A 15,312-nucleotide genomic window follows, 5' to 3' on the forward strand; every position below is an offset into this window, starting at 1 on the left:
AGGGGCATCACTCAGACCCAGAGGGCAGGCACTTGTGTAAGTTAGTCCAGAAGGGTTGTAGTGCAAAGGGTCAATGACTCAAACTATGATTTATAATCTTTGATATTAGATAACATGGATTGACAGCATGGAATGACCCTATGACCAAGACTAGTTGTGTAGGATGCACTTCTGATCTGGACTGGCAGCTTAGGTTGTTCTTTTCATCTAGACTGTAAGTGTGGAATGCCCTTCTGGCCTAGACTGACACCTTGGGGTGTCATCCCGAAGTTGGCGGGCAGCGATGGATGCCATTATGGCCTAGACTGACAGCCTATGATGTCCTTCTGATCGGGACCGACTATGTATGATGCTCTGCTGACGTGCACAAGCTGTAGAGGATGCTCATCTGACCTGGGCCGGCAGCTTGGGATGCTCTTTTAACCTGGCCCGACAGCTTGAGATGCTCTTTTGACCTGGCCCGACAGCTTGGGAGGCTCCTTTGACCTAGACGAGCAGCATGCAACCACCTTCTGACCTGGGCTAGTTGTGCTTTTTTTTACCTCGACCAGCGGCGTAGGTTGCCATTCTGATCTGAACTGACAGTGTGGGATGACCTGGTATGGAAGTGTTGGATGCCCCCTCTATCCAAATATTTGGATGCAATCCTACGACCATACATTTCCAGTATACCTGGATATGTAAAAGATACTGGTCATAATATCAACTTACTTGAGGGACTGCATTTAATGGAAACAGACAATTGTTAGTAACACTAGATGTGGAGAACCTATATTCCAATATCCCCACAGATGGTGCAATCACTGCCACCGAATGGTTCATTAAGACCTATGAAGTAGAGTGTAATACCAGATTTATTATTGACTGTCTGAGGATAGTTTTAGAAGAAAACATCTTTGAATTTCGAGGGAACTTATACAAACAAACAAAAGGAGTCAGTATGGGCGCATCTTGCGCCCCTACAATTGCAAATATTTATGTTGCATTTTTTGAGCACATTCATATTTTCAATGAGATAGCTCCTTTTTTTGAAACAGTTTTTCACTGGTCAAGATATATTGACGATGTTATATTTATATGGGACGATAATGAGGATACATTGAAAGAATTTCTATCTTGGCTGAACATGTGCGATAGTAACCTCAGATTTACATCCCATGTAAGCAACAAAGAAATGGAATTCCTTCACATAACAATTAAACATGATCAAGGCCAACTATTCACAGATCTGGATGTCAAACCCACTGCCCGCAATACTTTACTTCACTATCAAAGGTTTCACCCCACATCCCAAAAAAACAGCATTCCTTTCAGCCAATTTTTAAAATTGCGGCGCAACTGCACCAAACTTCAAGACTATGACGAACGATCCGTAGCCATGAAAAAGAAATTTGAGGATCGGGGTTACCGTCACAGACTAGTTTGTGAAGCCTTCAAAAGAGCTAGATTTTTGACCGTCAATCCATTCTACAAGGCAGTCAAACAAAACAGAATGATCATCTAGTATTTGTCACCAGACATTCTCTCCTGAACAATAAAGTACGCCAGATTATCTACTCCAATTGGCATTTACTTAATGTCAACAAATCCAAACAGGAATCTATTCCCAAGCCTCTCTTTGCATATAAAAGAAATAAAAACCTAAAAGATCTAGTAGTCAGATCTAGAATGCCAGAAAAAGAGAAATTTGTACAGCGAAGCATCACTAGCCACAACCCTGTTATAGGGAATTTCAAATGTGGAATTTGTAAGATATGCCCCCGGGCCATAGAAGGTAGTGAACTGACATTCAACAATATCAAAATTAGCCCTAAAACCATGACGACCTGTAAAACCCAAAATGTGATATATCTCCTGATATGTCCCTGTAATAAGAGATATGTAGGCGAAACTTCTAGAACTATCAATAAGAGAGTTACAGAACATAAATCTGCAGTGCGTACCAAACAGAAGAACGCACCTTTGGTATCACATTTTGTTGAGTATGAACACTCCCCAGAAGACCTATGTTGGTTTGTCTTAGAGAACATACAGACCAGGCCAGGACTATGCCCAGAAAAGATTCGTAAAAAAAGGGAAGTTTACTGGATTTGTTTGCTTAATACAGTCACCAATGGATTGAACCTTGAGATTCCATGGGAGCAAGCAATAATAAGAGCAAACCGATAAATCGGCAATTCTTGTTTGCCTCTAATCGGAACGGTTCCATACTCCTACATTTACCTGTAGCCAACCCACTCTTTACAATGATAAAATGACACCAATGAAAATAATTATAGTGTGTAGAAATATCGATGATCTGTGTCAAGAAACTCCATCTGGAAAATCTATTGAATGATTAGGGTTTCTACATAATATCCACACCTAATATGGCGGCTAATCTAAACACATAATGTCCTACCTCTATTTTGATTAAAGCAGGGTTGCCCCATAGTGTCTTTGTAACAACTATACACATTTTATAAAATGAGGTCACAAGAAGAAATGATGCTTACACTGTGATGGACAAAATAAGATCGTAGCAGCATATTATCTACTACTGCGCAATAATACGAGAATAATCGCTTCAATACATTTATGCCAGACGACCCTGTGAGGACACGTCATGCACTATGCACCTTAGCCTGATTGGTTGTGAGGCTTACAGCCGTGGATGCACCTCGGCTCGTCATCGTTATGCGCCAAAACTTGAACTACATTCAGTAGTTCCTGTATAGTACCTTGCTCCCCCATCTGATTGGCTCTTGGGTTTACGTCTGCGAGCGCACTAAAATATGTCATCGTAGCGCGCGGCAGGTTGTCATTGTGAACTACACTTGTACCCAATCAGTGTGGCCCTTCCCTATATAAACGGACCAACAAGTACGCCCCTCTTTGCACATCAACCTGATTGCGACTAGCGGCTCCGGTTTATCAGACTCCCCTTCACGGACTTGTCAAACTTTTTTTTAAGTAAGTAATACCTCGACTAGAGGCGACCCCGGGCACCACAACCCAAAACCCTTCCCCCCTCCATTCTCTTTGCCCTTTTCCCGCTTTCCCCTCCCATCCCCCTTCCCCTGCCCCCCCCTCTCCCCCCCCACCTTCCTTTGTCCCTAACAATACTAGAAACCCTCGATGCTCATGGCACCCTTTCTCTTAAATTGCAGAACTAGATTGTCCATCATGGACACAGGCAGAATCCAATGCATAGACAGCTAAAGAGATATTCCGTCATACAATCGAAGGTACTAAATTATATTTGAATCGTTTTCTATTCTCTACATGCAACAGTTATTGTGAAAAAAAATGTAAAATCCTGTATATCTTCTGTGCATTAAGAACCCCAATTTTTTTTTTTTATTTCTCTCCCCCCCCCCCATTTCTCTCATTAAATAGAAAACTAAAAATCAACAACATTATTGCTGCAAATCTCATGATCTAATAGCGGTTTAGAAAATATCTATTATAAAGGATTCCTTTGAGGCTGAGATTTTGACTGCACCATATCAGCTTTAAAGGTACCGTTGTTTTATAACTACTACATATAAAATACATTCTTGACATCATTAATTGGGCTTGTTTGAATTATTCATTATCTGATATCCCCTATAACATAAATAAATACATATCTTTTGACAGCTGCTACAGAGGACCACCATTTTTTACCCAGTCCAGCAGAATATGTCTGCCCCAGACTCTTGAGGTCTGAATTACTCATTTCTGCATCCAGAGTGACCACTAATAAATCGGTAATTAAATTTCTTTTAATACTGGGTTTAGGATAAAATACATAGCTAGGTTATAGAACTCCTAGGACTCTAGCATACTAATTAGATCCTTCATTTGTTTCAGATTATAACTAGGATCTGCTTTTTCGCTTAAGTAACAGTAGAAATATAGCGGGCAGCCATTATGTAAGTAGCCTTTCTTTATCTATCATGACTCACGTCATACAGCTTGTGGAGCACATGTCTTATGCAATATCTACTCCATTTCTCCAATATAGATATCTGTTGAAAATACATTACAATTTATCATCAAGCTTGGCCCACCAACTACCTTTGAATCTTTTGTAAGTGATAATCAATCAATGTTGTTGTCATCTTCTTCTTCTTTGCTATCTTCTTTTCAGATTTTCACCTCTCTTTCTGGGTTGCTCATTTATTAATGATTTCATGGATATCTGTAAATATCTCTAGTCTACATAGAGAATGACGCCATAGAGGAATAATTATCCCAACATATATGACAAGAAAAGGAAAGTTTCTCTTCTCTTTTCTGACGGCAAGCATATAATCAATTTGTATCAGATGGTATATGTTTATAAAATAGGCATAAAAATGTGTATATTGAGAGAAATGTACCGTAAATAATAAAATAATAGTATAGTGAATGGTATAAACTTAGATATATTAAATCCAGCTTTTTGCAATGCACTGTATCTATGCACAGTACTGATTTCCATTAATGTGACTTAGACCTAGGGTTATAAGGAATTGGATTATTGTAAGAAAACATTATAGTATATGATGTGACATTGATTTTTTTATGTTTTTTAGTGAATGTCTATTTTGTCCTGTTGCAAATGACGGACTCCTGAAGAAGGCAATAGCCGAAACGCGCGTTGAGTTTTCATCCACCGCTTTGCTAACTTCATCAGTCCACAAATTATAACCAAGCCATTTGGGTTCCTTTTCAGTTTTTGTTATATAATTTTGTATTGTAAAATGATATGTCCTTTATTGATTTATTCTTTGAATTGTATTTTTTAACTATATAACTTTATCCAAACAAAACAAAAAGAAAAAAAGATAAATACATTTATAAAAGAAATTTTTGATATATAAATCATGTTTGGTTTCAGTTAATCATGGTTTTATGTCACTATTCATGTTAATTTAGTTGTATTCCCTAGGTTCTTTTGCACTTGGTTCATCATCTTTCACTACTGCTCTTTTCAAAATAATTGTAGTGAATACATTATTAGTAGGGGTCCCCATTTTTTCCAATATGTATTACTCATGGACTTTCCATGAGGGGAACTTTGTATTTTATCAGCTAACATTCTAGGATTATAAGTAGCTGGATTTTGTCTATATTTAAAAAGAATATTTCACTAATATTTCTAGGACACCATATTACTTCGTATATCACCTTGGGCTACTTTCCCTTTTTCTTTCCTTCTCCTTGTTTTCTCCTTGATTGCTTGACACTCTCAGAATCACTCCCCAATCAGATCCCTACTGTGACTGACTCATCCAATTGTGAACCATCATGTCTACTCTAAAATCCTTTGGGTTTTCAGATGATGACTTTTTATCTTTGGTGGGTACAGCCATTAATTTTGACGACATAGATACATCCAATCTAAATCATAATGATGACCAAAAAAACTGTTAGATTTAACGAAAAAATCCAGACGTATTGAACTTCATGGCAAATACATCCTTGACTATCTCAAGGCTTGAGTCATTCCTCAAGGACTCCAAATTAAAAATGTTCCAGGACTGTTTGTACACATTAAGCAATTTTTAGAAAAATGGTCTTTAATTGCAAACAGATGTTCAAGAGACATGATGATGCTGATAGTTGAAACAGCTAAAACAGTACTACTAGAACTCCTACAGGAAATACTAGATCTAGAAAATAAGATCAAAGCCCTAGATACCATACCCGATATAAAAAAGAAACTAGAAGAATTAGAATCCGAATTAAACTCTTATACTGACTATCTTCTGAAACGTAAATTAGACAAATTTCAGAAAGATCTAAGATATTACAATAAGGAAAATGTTTACCCTTATTTAGCAGATGGGTTCTATTCTTCTTCGGACCCAAGCCTACAAGATCTTCCTACCGCACAAAATGAAAATAGGGCTCGTAAAGTAACTACGTTTTCAAACTTATCTGATTCGGACAGTAACGGTAGCTCCCCTTCTTATGGAAACCAGGGATATCAATTCAATCAGAGATCTAGATCGACTTTTTTAGGACAACGCCCTCAGGGCAGGGGCAACTGGCGCCCTCGTTATCGATCACAATACAGAACCCAATACCAACCGTGCCAATTCCATCAACCGCGAGGGCAATATCAACCTCAATATCAGCCACAATATCAACCACAATACCAGGAACATCAGCCCCAGTATCAGGAACATCAGTCGTCCAATTCGAACAGATATTTAGAGACACGCAATGCCCGATACTGGAGGGAATGAAAACTATTCCCATTTTCAATCTGAGTAGTCAAGCACCGAACCAAGCTGTCTACTCTTTACTATCAAAAGGTCTAAGCTATGTGCCACATTCTGGTTTAAATAAATTTGAGTTGTTTAATGATTTAATGACATTTTTCAGAAAAATTCGTCTTAAAGAATTTTTCTCCAACACTAGCAGCGATATGAGGTAAATCAATAAATCAGGTCTAGCCCCTAAGTCAGTTTTTACTCCAACTTTAGAACAACTGACACCTGAGATTCACATTTTTGAGCAAGTGGTCATGAACAAACTTATAGCGGCCACAAAATATATACCCCACACTCCATTTAATCTTACAACAGAGGAATATGGAGCTTTGAAATCATTAAAAAATTCCACCACTACCACAATAATGGGATGTGACAAAGGAGGTGGAATTGCAATTCTTGACACCTCCAACTATATAGAAAAGATTGAGGAGATGTTAAGGGATACTACTTTCTATAACAAAATTACCAAAGACCCAACTGTCAAAATCAAACAAAAAATACAGAAATAAACATCTAAAGCCTTGACCAATGGTGATATATGTAACAAAGAATACGACTATCTAAATGTGGACACACCTAGAATGGCAAGCCTTTATGGCATCCCGAAGGTCCACAAAAACGAGACAGACCCTCCTTTTCGCCCTATTGTCACTACCATAGGGAGCACCACTGAACCTCTATCCAAATATTTGGATGCAATCCTACGACCATACATTTCCAGTATACCTGGATATGTAAAAGATACTGGTCATATTATCAACTTACTTGAAAGGACTGCATTTAATGGAAACAGACAATTGTTAGTAACACTAGATGTGGAGAACCTATATTTCAATATCCCCACAGATGGTGCCATCACTGCCACCGAATGGTTCATTAAGACCTATGAAGTAGAGTGTAATACCAGATTTATTATTGACTGTCTGAGGATAGTTTGAGAAGAAAACATCTTTGAATTTCGAGGGAACTTATACAAACAAACAAAAGGAGTCAGTATGGGCGCATCTTGCGCCCCTACAATTGCAAATATTTATGTTGCATTTTTTGAGCACATTCATATTTTCAATGAGATAGCTCCTTTTTTTGAAACAATTTTTCACTGGTCAAGATATATTGACGATGTTATATTTATATGGGACGATAATGAGGATACATTGAAAGAATTTCTATCTTGGCTGAACATGTGCGATAGTAACCTCAGATTTACATCCCATGTAAGCAACAAAGAAATGGAATTCCTTCACATAACAATTAAACATGATCAAGGCCAACTATTCACAGATCTGGATGTCAAACCCACTGCCCGCAATACTTGACTTCACTATCAAAGCTTTCACCCCACATCCCAAAAAACCAGCATTCCTTTCAGCCAATTTTTAAGATTGCGGCGCAACTGCACCAAACTTCAAGACTATGACGAACGATCCGTAGCCATGAAAAAGAAATTTGAGGATCGGGGTTACCCTCACAGACTAGTTCGTGAAGCCTTCAAAAGAGCTAGATTTTTTGACCGTCAATCCATTCTACAAGGCAGTCAAACAAAACAGAATGATCATCTAGTATTTGTCACCAGACATTCTCTCCTGAACAATAAAGTACGCCAGATTATCTACTCCAATTGGCATTTACTTAATGTCAACAAATCCAAACAGGAATCTATTCCCAAGCCTCTCTTTGCATATAAAAGGAATAAAAAACCTAAAAGATCTAGTAGTCAGATCTAGAATGCCAGAAAAAGAGAAATTTGTACAGCGAAGCATCACTAGCCACAACCCTGTTATAGGGAATTTCAAATGTGGAATTTGTAAGATTTGCCCCCAGGCCATAGAAGGTAGTGAACTGACATTCAACAATATCAAAATTAGCCCTAAAACCATGACGAATTGTAAAACCCAAAATGTGGTATATCTCCTGATATGTCCCTGTAATAAGGGATATGTAGGTGAAACTTCTAGAACTATCAATAAGAGAGTTACAGAACATAAATCTGCAGTGCGTACCAAAAAGATGAAAGCACCTTTGGTATCACATTTTGTTGAGTATGAACACTCCCCAGAAGACCTACGTTGGTTTGTCTTAGAGAACATACAGACCAGGCCAGGACTATGCCCAGAAAAGATTCGTAAAAAAAGGGAAGTTTACTGGATTTGTTTGCTTAATACAGTCACCAATGGATTGAACTTTGAGATTCCATGAGAGCAAGCAATAATATGAGCAAACCGATAAATCGGCAATTCTTGTTTGCCTCTAATCGGAACGGTTCCATACTCCTACATTTACCTGTAGCCAACCCACTCTTTTCAATGATAAAATGGCACCAATAAAATAATTATAGTGTGTAGAAATATCGATGATCTGTGTCAAGAAACTCCATCTGGAAAATGTATTGGATAATTAGGGTTTCTACATAATATCCACACCTAATATGGCGGCTAATCTAAACACATAATGTCCTACCTCTATTTTGATAAGTGTGTAGAAATATCGATGATCTGTGTTAAGAAACTCCATCTGGAAAATGTATTGGATAATTAGGGTTTCTACATAATATCTACACCTAATATGGCGGCTAACCTAAACACATAATGTCCTACCTCTATTTTGGATAAAGCAGGGTTGCTCCATAGTGTCTTTGTAACAACTATACACATTTTATAAAATGAGGTCACAAGAAGAAATGATGCTTACACTGTGATGAACAAAATAAGATCGTAGCAGCATATTAATTAATACTGCGCAATAATACGTGAATAATCGCTTCAATACATTTATGCCGGACGACCCTGTGAGGACATGTCATGCACTATGCACCTTGGCCTGATTGGTTGTGAGGCATACAGCCGTGGATGCACCTCGGCTCGTCATCGTTATGCGCCAAAACTTGAACTACATTCAGTGGTTCCTGTATAGTACCTTGCTCCCCCATCTGATTGGCTCTTGGGTTTACGTCTGCGAGCGCACTAAAATATGTCATCGTAGTGCGCTGCAGGTTGTCATTGTGAATTACACCTGTACCCAATCAGTGTGGCCCTTCACTATATAAACGGACCAACAAGTACGCCCCTCTTTGCACATCAACCTGATTGCGACTAGCGGCTCCGGTTTATCAGACTCCCCATCACGGACTTGTCAAACTTTTTTTTAGGTAAGAAATACCTCGACTAGAGGCGACCCCGGGCACCGCAACCCAAAACCCTCCTTTCTCTTTGCCCTTTTCCCGCTTTCCCCTCCCATCCCCCTTCCCCTCGCCTCTTCCCCCTCCATCCCCCCACCTTCCTTTGTCCCTAACAATACTAGAAACCCTCGATGCTCATGGCACCCTTTCTCTTAAATTGCAGAACTAGATTGTCCATCATGGACACAGGCAGAATCCAATGCATAGACAGCTAAAGAGATATTCCGTCATACAATCGAAGGTACTAAATTATATTTGAATCGTTTTCTATTCTCTACATGCAACAGTTATTGTGAAAAGTTTTTTACAATCCTGTATATCTTCTGTTCATTAAGAACCCCAATTTTTTTTTTTATTTCTCTCCCACCCCCATTTCTCTCATTAAATAGAAAACTAAAAATCAACAACATTATTGCTGCAAATCTCATGATCTAATAGCGGTTTAGAAAATATCTATTATAAAGGATTCCTTTGAGACTGAGATTTTGACTGCACCATATCAGCTTTAAAGGTACCGTTGTTTTATAACTACTACATATAAAATACATTCTTGACCTCATTAATTGGGCTTGTTTGAATTATTCATTATCTGATATCCCCTATAACATAAATAAATACATATCTTTTGACAGCTGCTACAGAGGTCCACCATTTTTTACCCAGTCCAGCAGAATATGTCTGCCCCTGACTTTTGAGGTCTGAATTACTAATTTCTGCATCCAGATTGACCACTAATAAATCGGTTATTACATTTCTTTTAATACTGGGTTTAGGATAAAATACATAGCTAGGTTGTAGAACTCCTAGGACTCTAGCATACTAATTAGATCCTTCATTCGTTTCAGATTATAACTAGGATCTGCTTTTTCGCTTAAGTAACAGTAGAAATATAGCGGCCAGCCATTATGTAAGTAGCCTTTCCTTATCTATCATGACTCACGTCATACAGCTTGTGGAGCACATGTCTTATGCAATATCCACTCCATTTCTCCAATATAGATATCTGTTGAAAATACATTACAATTTATCATCAAGCTTGGCCCACCAACTACCTTTGAATCTTTTGTAAGTGATAATCAATCAATGTTGTTGTCATCTTCTTCTTCTTTGCTATCTTCTTTTCAGATTTTCACCTCTCTTTCTGGGTTGCTCATTTATAAAAGATTTCATGGATATCTGTAAATATCTCTAGTCTACATAGAGAACGACGCCATAGAGGAATAATTATCCCAACATATATGACAAGAAAAGGAAAGTTTCTCTTCTCTTTTCTGACGGCAAGCATATAATCAATTTGTATCAGATGGTATATGTTTATAAAATAGGCATACAAATGTGTATAATGAGAGAAATGTACCGTAAATAATAAAATAAAAGTATAGTGAATGGTATAAACTTAGATATATTAAATCAAGCTTTTTGCAATGCACTGTATCTATGCACAGTACTGATTTCCATTAATGTGACTTAGACCTAGGGTTTTAAGGAATTGGAGTATTGTAAGATAACAATATAGTATATAATGTGACATTGATTTATGTTTTTTAGTGAATGTCTATTTTGTCCTGTTGCAAATGACGGACTCCTGAAGAAGGCAATAGCCGAAACGCGCGTTGAGTTTTCATCCACGGCTTTGCTAACTTCATCAGCCCACAAATTATAACCAAGTCATTTGGGTTCCTTTTTTGTTTTTGTTATATAATTTTGTATTGTAAAATGACATGTCCTTTATTGATTTATTCTTTGAATTGTATTTTTAACTTTATAACTTTATCCAAACAAAACAAAAAGAAAAAAAGATAAATACATTTATAAAATAAGTTTTTGATATATAAATCATGTTTGGTTTCAGTTAATCATGGTTGTATGTCACCATTCATGTTAATTTTGTTGTATTCCCTAGGTTCTTTTGCACTTGGTTCATCATCTTTCACTACTGCTCTTTTCAAAATAATTGTTGTCAGTCCCTACCGGTAGTGAATACATTATTAGTAGGGGGTCCCCATTTTTTCCAATATGCCCTTCTGAGCTCGACTGCCGGTGTAGGATGTCCTGGATTGGCAGCATGGGACCTGGTCTGGCAGTGTGGAGTGCCCTTCTGCTCTGAATTGACAGTGTCTTTCTGACCTGGTCTGGCAGTGTTTGATGCCGTTATGATCTCGAGTGGCAGTGTAAGATGTCCTTCTAACCTGGATTGGCAGTATAGGACCTGGTCTGGCAGTTTCGGATGCCCTTCTGATCTCGACTGGCAGTGTTGGATGCCCTTCTGATCTCGACTGGCAGTGTTGATGCCCTTCTGATCTCGACTGGCAGTGTAGGATGTCCTTCTAACCTGGATTGGCAGTATGGGACCTGGTCTGGCAGTGTTGATGCCCTTCTGATCTCGACTGGCAGTGTAGGATGTCCTTCTAACCTGGATTGACAGCATGGGACCTGGTCTGGCAGTGTGGAGTGCCCTACTGCTCTGAATTGACAGTGTCTTTCTGACCTGGTCTGGCAGTGTTGGATGCCCTTATGATCTCGAGTGGCAGTGTAGGATGTCCCTCTAACCTAGATTGGCAGCATGGGACCTGGTCTGACAGTGTTGGATGCCCTTCTGATCTCGACTGGCAGTGTTGGATGCCCTTATGATCTCGACTGGCAGTGTAGGATGTCCTTCTAACCTGTATTGGCAGCATGGGGCCTAGCCTGGCAGTGTTTATGCCCTTCTGATCTCGACTGCCGGTGTAGGATGTTCTAACCTGGATTGGCAGCATGGGACCTGGTTTGGCAGTGTGGAGTGCCCTTCTGCTCTGAATTGACAGTGTTGGGTGTCTTTCTCACCTGGTCTGGCAGTGTTGGATGCCCTTCTGATCTCGAGTTGCAGGGTAGGATGTCCTTCTAACCTGGATTGGCAGCATGGGACCTGGTCTGGCAGTGTTTGATGCCCTTCTGATCTCGACTTATAGTTTAGGATGTCCTTCTAAGCTGGATTGGCAGTATAGGACTTGGTCTGGCAGTGTTGGATGCCCTTCTGATCTCGACTGGCAGTGTAGAATGTCCTTCTAACCTGGATTGGCAGCATGGGACCTGGTCTGGCAGTGTTTGATGCCCTTCTGATCTCGACTTATAGTTTAGGATGTCCTTCTAAGCTGGATTGGCAGTATAGGACTTGGTCTGGCAGTGTTGGATGCCCTTCTGATCTCGACTGGCAGTGTAGAATGTCCTTCTAACCTGGATTGGCAGCATGGGACGTGGTCTGGCAGTGGTGGATGCCCTTCTGATCTCTACTGGCATTGCCCTTCTGATCTCAACTGCCAGTGTAGGATGTGGCGTGCCCTTCTGTTCTGAATTGACAGTGATGGGTGTCTTTCTGACCTGGTCTGGCAGTGTTGGATGCCCTTCTGATCTCGACTGGCAGTGTTGGATGCCTTTATGATCTCGACTGGCAGTGTTGGATGCCCTTCTGATCTCGACTGGCAATGCCCTTCTGATCTCGACTGCCAGTGTGGGATGTCCTTCTAACCTGGATTGGCAGTATAGGACCTGGTCTGGCAGTGTTGGATGCCCTTCTGGTCTCGACTGGTAGTTTAGGATGTCCTTCTAACCTGGATTGGCAGCATGGGACCTGGTCTGGCAGTGTTGGATGCCCTTCTGATCTCTACTGGCATTGCCCTTCTGATCTCGACTGCCAGTGTAGGATGTACTTCTTACCTGGATTGGCAGCATGGGACCTGGTTTGGCAGTGTGGAGTGCCTTTCTGATTTGAATTGACAGTGTTGGGTGTCTTTATGACCTGGTCTGGTTGTGTTGGATGCCCTTATGATCTCGAGTGGCTGAGTAGGATGTCCTTCTAACCTGGATTGACAGTATAGGACCTGGTCTGGCAGTGTTGGATGCCCTTCTGACCTGGTCTGGCAGTGTTGGATGCCCTTCTGATCTCGAGTGGCAGTGTAGGATGTCCTTCTAACCTGCATTGGCAGCATGGGGCCTACACTGGCAGTGTGGGTGCCCTTGTAACTTGGAATTGCAGTGTGGTGTTCCCCTCTGACCTGGGGTGCCCTTATGACCTGGACTGGCAGTGTGGGATGCCCTTCTGACCCATTTCAGCGGCATGAACGGCCCTTTAGACTTGGATTGGCAGTATGGAATACCCTTCCTAGTGGAACTGGCAGTGTGGGATGCCCGTGTGTGTGTACCAATGTCAACATCAGGCTTCATTCTCTTTAATTCCTGTGTCAATCTGGAATCATGTATGAACGGGAATGGGGAATAGTACTACACTATGGCTCCTCTCTGTCCATTTAAAATCAAAGGCCCTTTTCTTTCTCACCTGGTACTGACCCCAACTCTCCTCAGTGCAGAATCTCCCCCAGGGCATCACCCACTGTCCATGGCGTGCTACAGGACCATTGCTTCCACAAATGACAGTCCTGCTGAGGATCACATTCAACATCTTATGGCATTCCACACAAAACCCTAACTCTCATCAAGGATTAATCCAGTTGAGGGTGATTTCCATTGTTCCAGGTAATATTCAAGACCCTAATTCGATAATGGGGGACTCCAGCCCTTGGTTTTGCCCTATGTCCATAGCACCCCACAAGAACCCTCTATCCATCAAGAATGAATCCTGCCCAGGGTCTCACCCTGTGCCTCTGGCACTCCACAAGGCTCCTTTTCATACCAAGGGAAAATACTGGTGAGCATTTCACCTCATGTCTGCAACACTCCACAAGACCACTCATCTCTCCAAGCGGACTCCTGACCATGGTGTCACCCAATGTCCTGGCACTCCAGGAGACCCTTCTCTCAATGGAGAATCCTGCAGTGGCTCTCACCTATTGTCTCCGGCAGGTCACTAGACACCTAAGACACCAAAGGATATCCTACCCTGCGTCACATCCAATGTCCATAGTCTGCCACAATACACTATTCCCATCAAGCAGCGTCCTGTGGAGAATCCCATTCAACTCTCATGGCACACCAAAAAACTACTATTTCCAACAAAACTGAATCCTGTTGAGGGACACTTCTTTTTTTCGTGGTAGTCCACAGGACCCCTAATCCCACCATATGTTACTCCTGCCCTGGGTCTCACCCAGTCTCACAGTGCTTCACAAGAAACATCTTCCTACTGAAGCGCCTCATAGTCTCAACTTGGTAAACCTAACAACAGAGGCAACAAGTATGGACAACACTTGGTTAGTGATCCGCTTGGCGTTCCTGTCACTGAGTGAAGGTTGCACGGGATGTTTAAGGGATGTGAAAGGAGGTAGTCTAAAAGATCTAATCTACCAAAACACGGGACACTGACAATTTAGGCCTCTGAATTCCAGCATTCTAAACGACAATTGTTACCCTCTTGGATTCTTGTTCTTTCTATGCATGAGCCATTGCTAGCTGCAAGGGCTATGCAGCAGGTGAACAAGAACCCAGTATCCATCGAGGCAGGATCAATCTCTGGGTCTCACCTAAAGCATTCGGCACCGCACAAGAACCCTCTTCCACTAAGCCTATACAGGGCCTAACCAGAGTCTTACCCATTGTTCCCATCAATTTGAAGAACCCTCTTCCTACCAAGACAGAATCCTGTTTTGAGTCTCACTCAACATTCCTGCAGAATACAAGAAATCTGCTCTAATCAATGCTCTATTCTGCTGTGTGTCTCACCCGATGTCTCTAGTAGGCCACAAGAATTCTCTTCTCACCGAGGTGAAATTCTGTCCTAGTTTCACTCAATGTCCAAATCACACTACAAGACCACATTTGTCCAGGAACTCACCCATTGTTCTTGGCAGTTCACAATACTACTGCCATGCTAAACAATATCGTTGAGGAAAATATTGTATCAAAAGTATAATTTACCACAATATTGTGCTCTTATGCTTATACTTGTAAGTACAAAAAATAGGGAAAAAATGTCGT

The 15,312-nt window shown here is 40.6% G+C and overlaps 1 protein-coding gene across 5 annotated transcripts in view; it reads right to left on the minus strand.

Moving 5' to 3' along the window:
• LOC144826067 (astacin-like metalloendopeptidase) overlaps window positions 1–15,312 on the minus strand; it is a 551,078-nt gene that overhangs the window by 343,604 nt on the left and 192,162 nt on the right. The window lies entirely within an intron of this gene.

The sequence above is a fragment of the Lissotriton helveticus genome, chromosome 3_2, assembly GCF_964261635.1.
Source record: "Lissotriton helveticus chromosome 3_2, aLisHel1.1, whole genome shotgun sequence".
Lineage (NCBI taxonomy): Eukaryota > Metazoa > Chordata > Amphibia > Caudata > Salamandridae > Lissotriton > Lissotriton helveticus.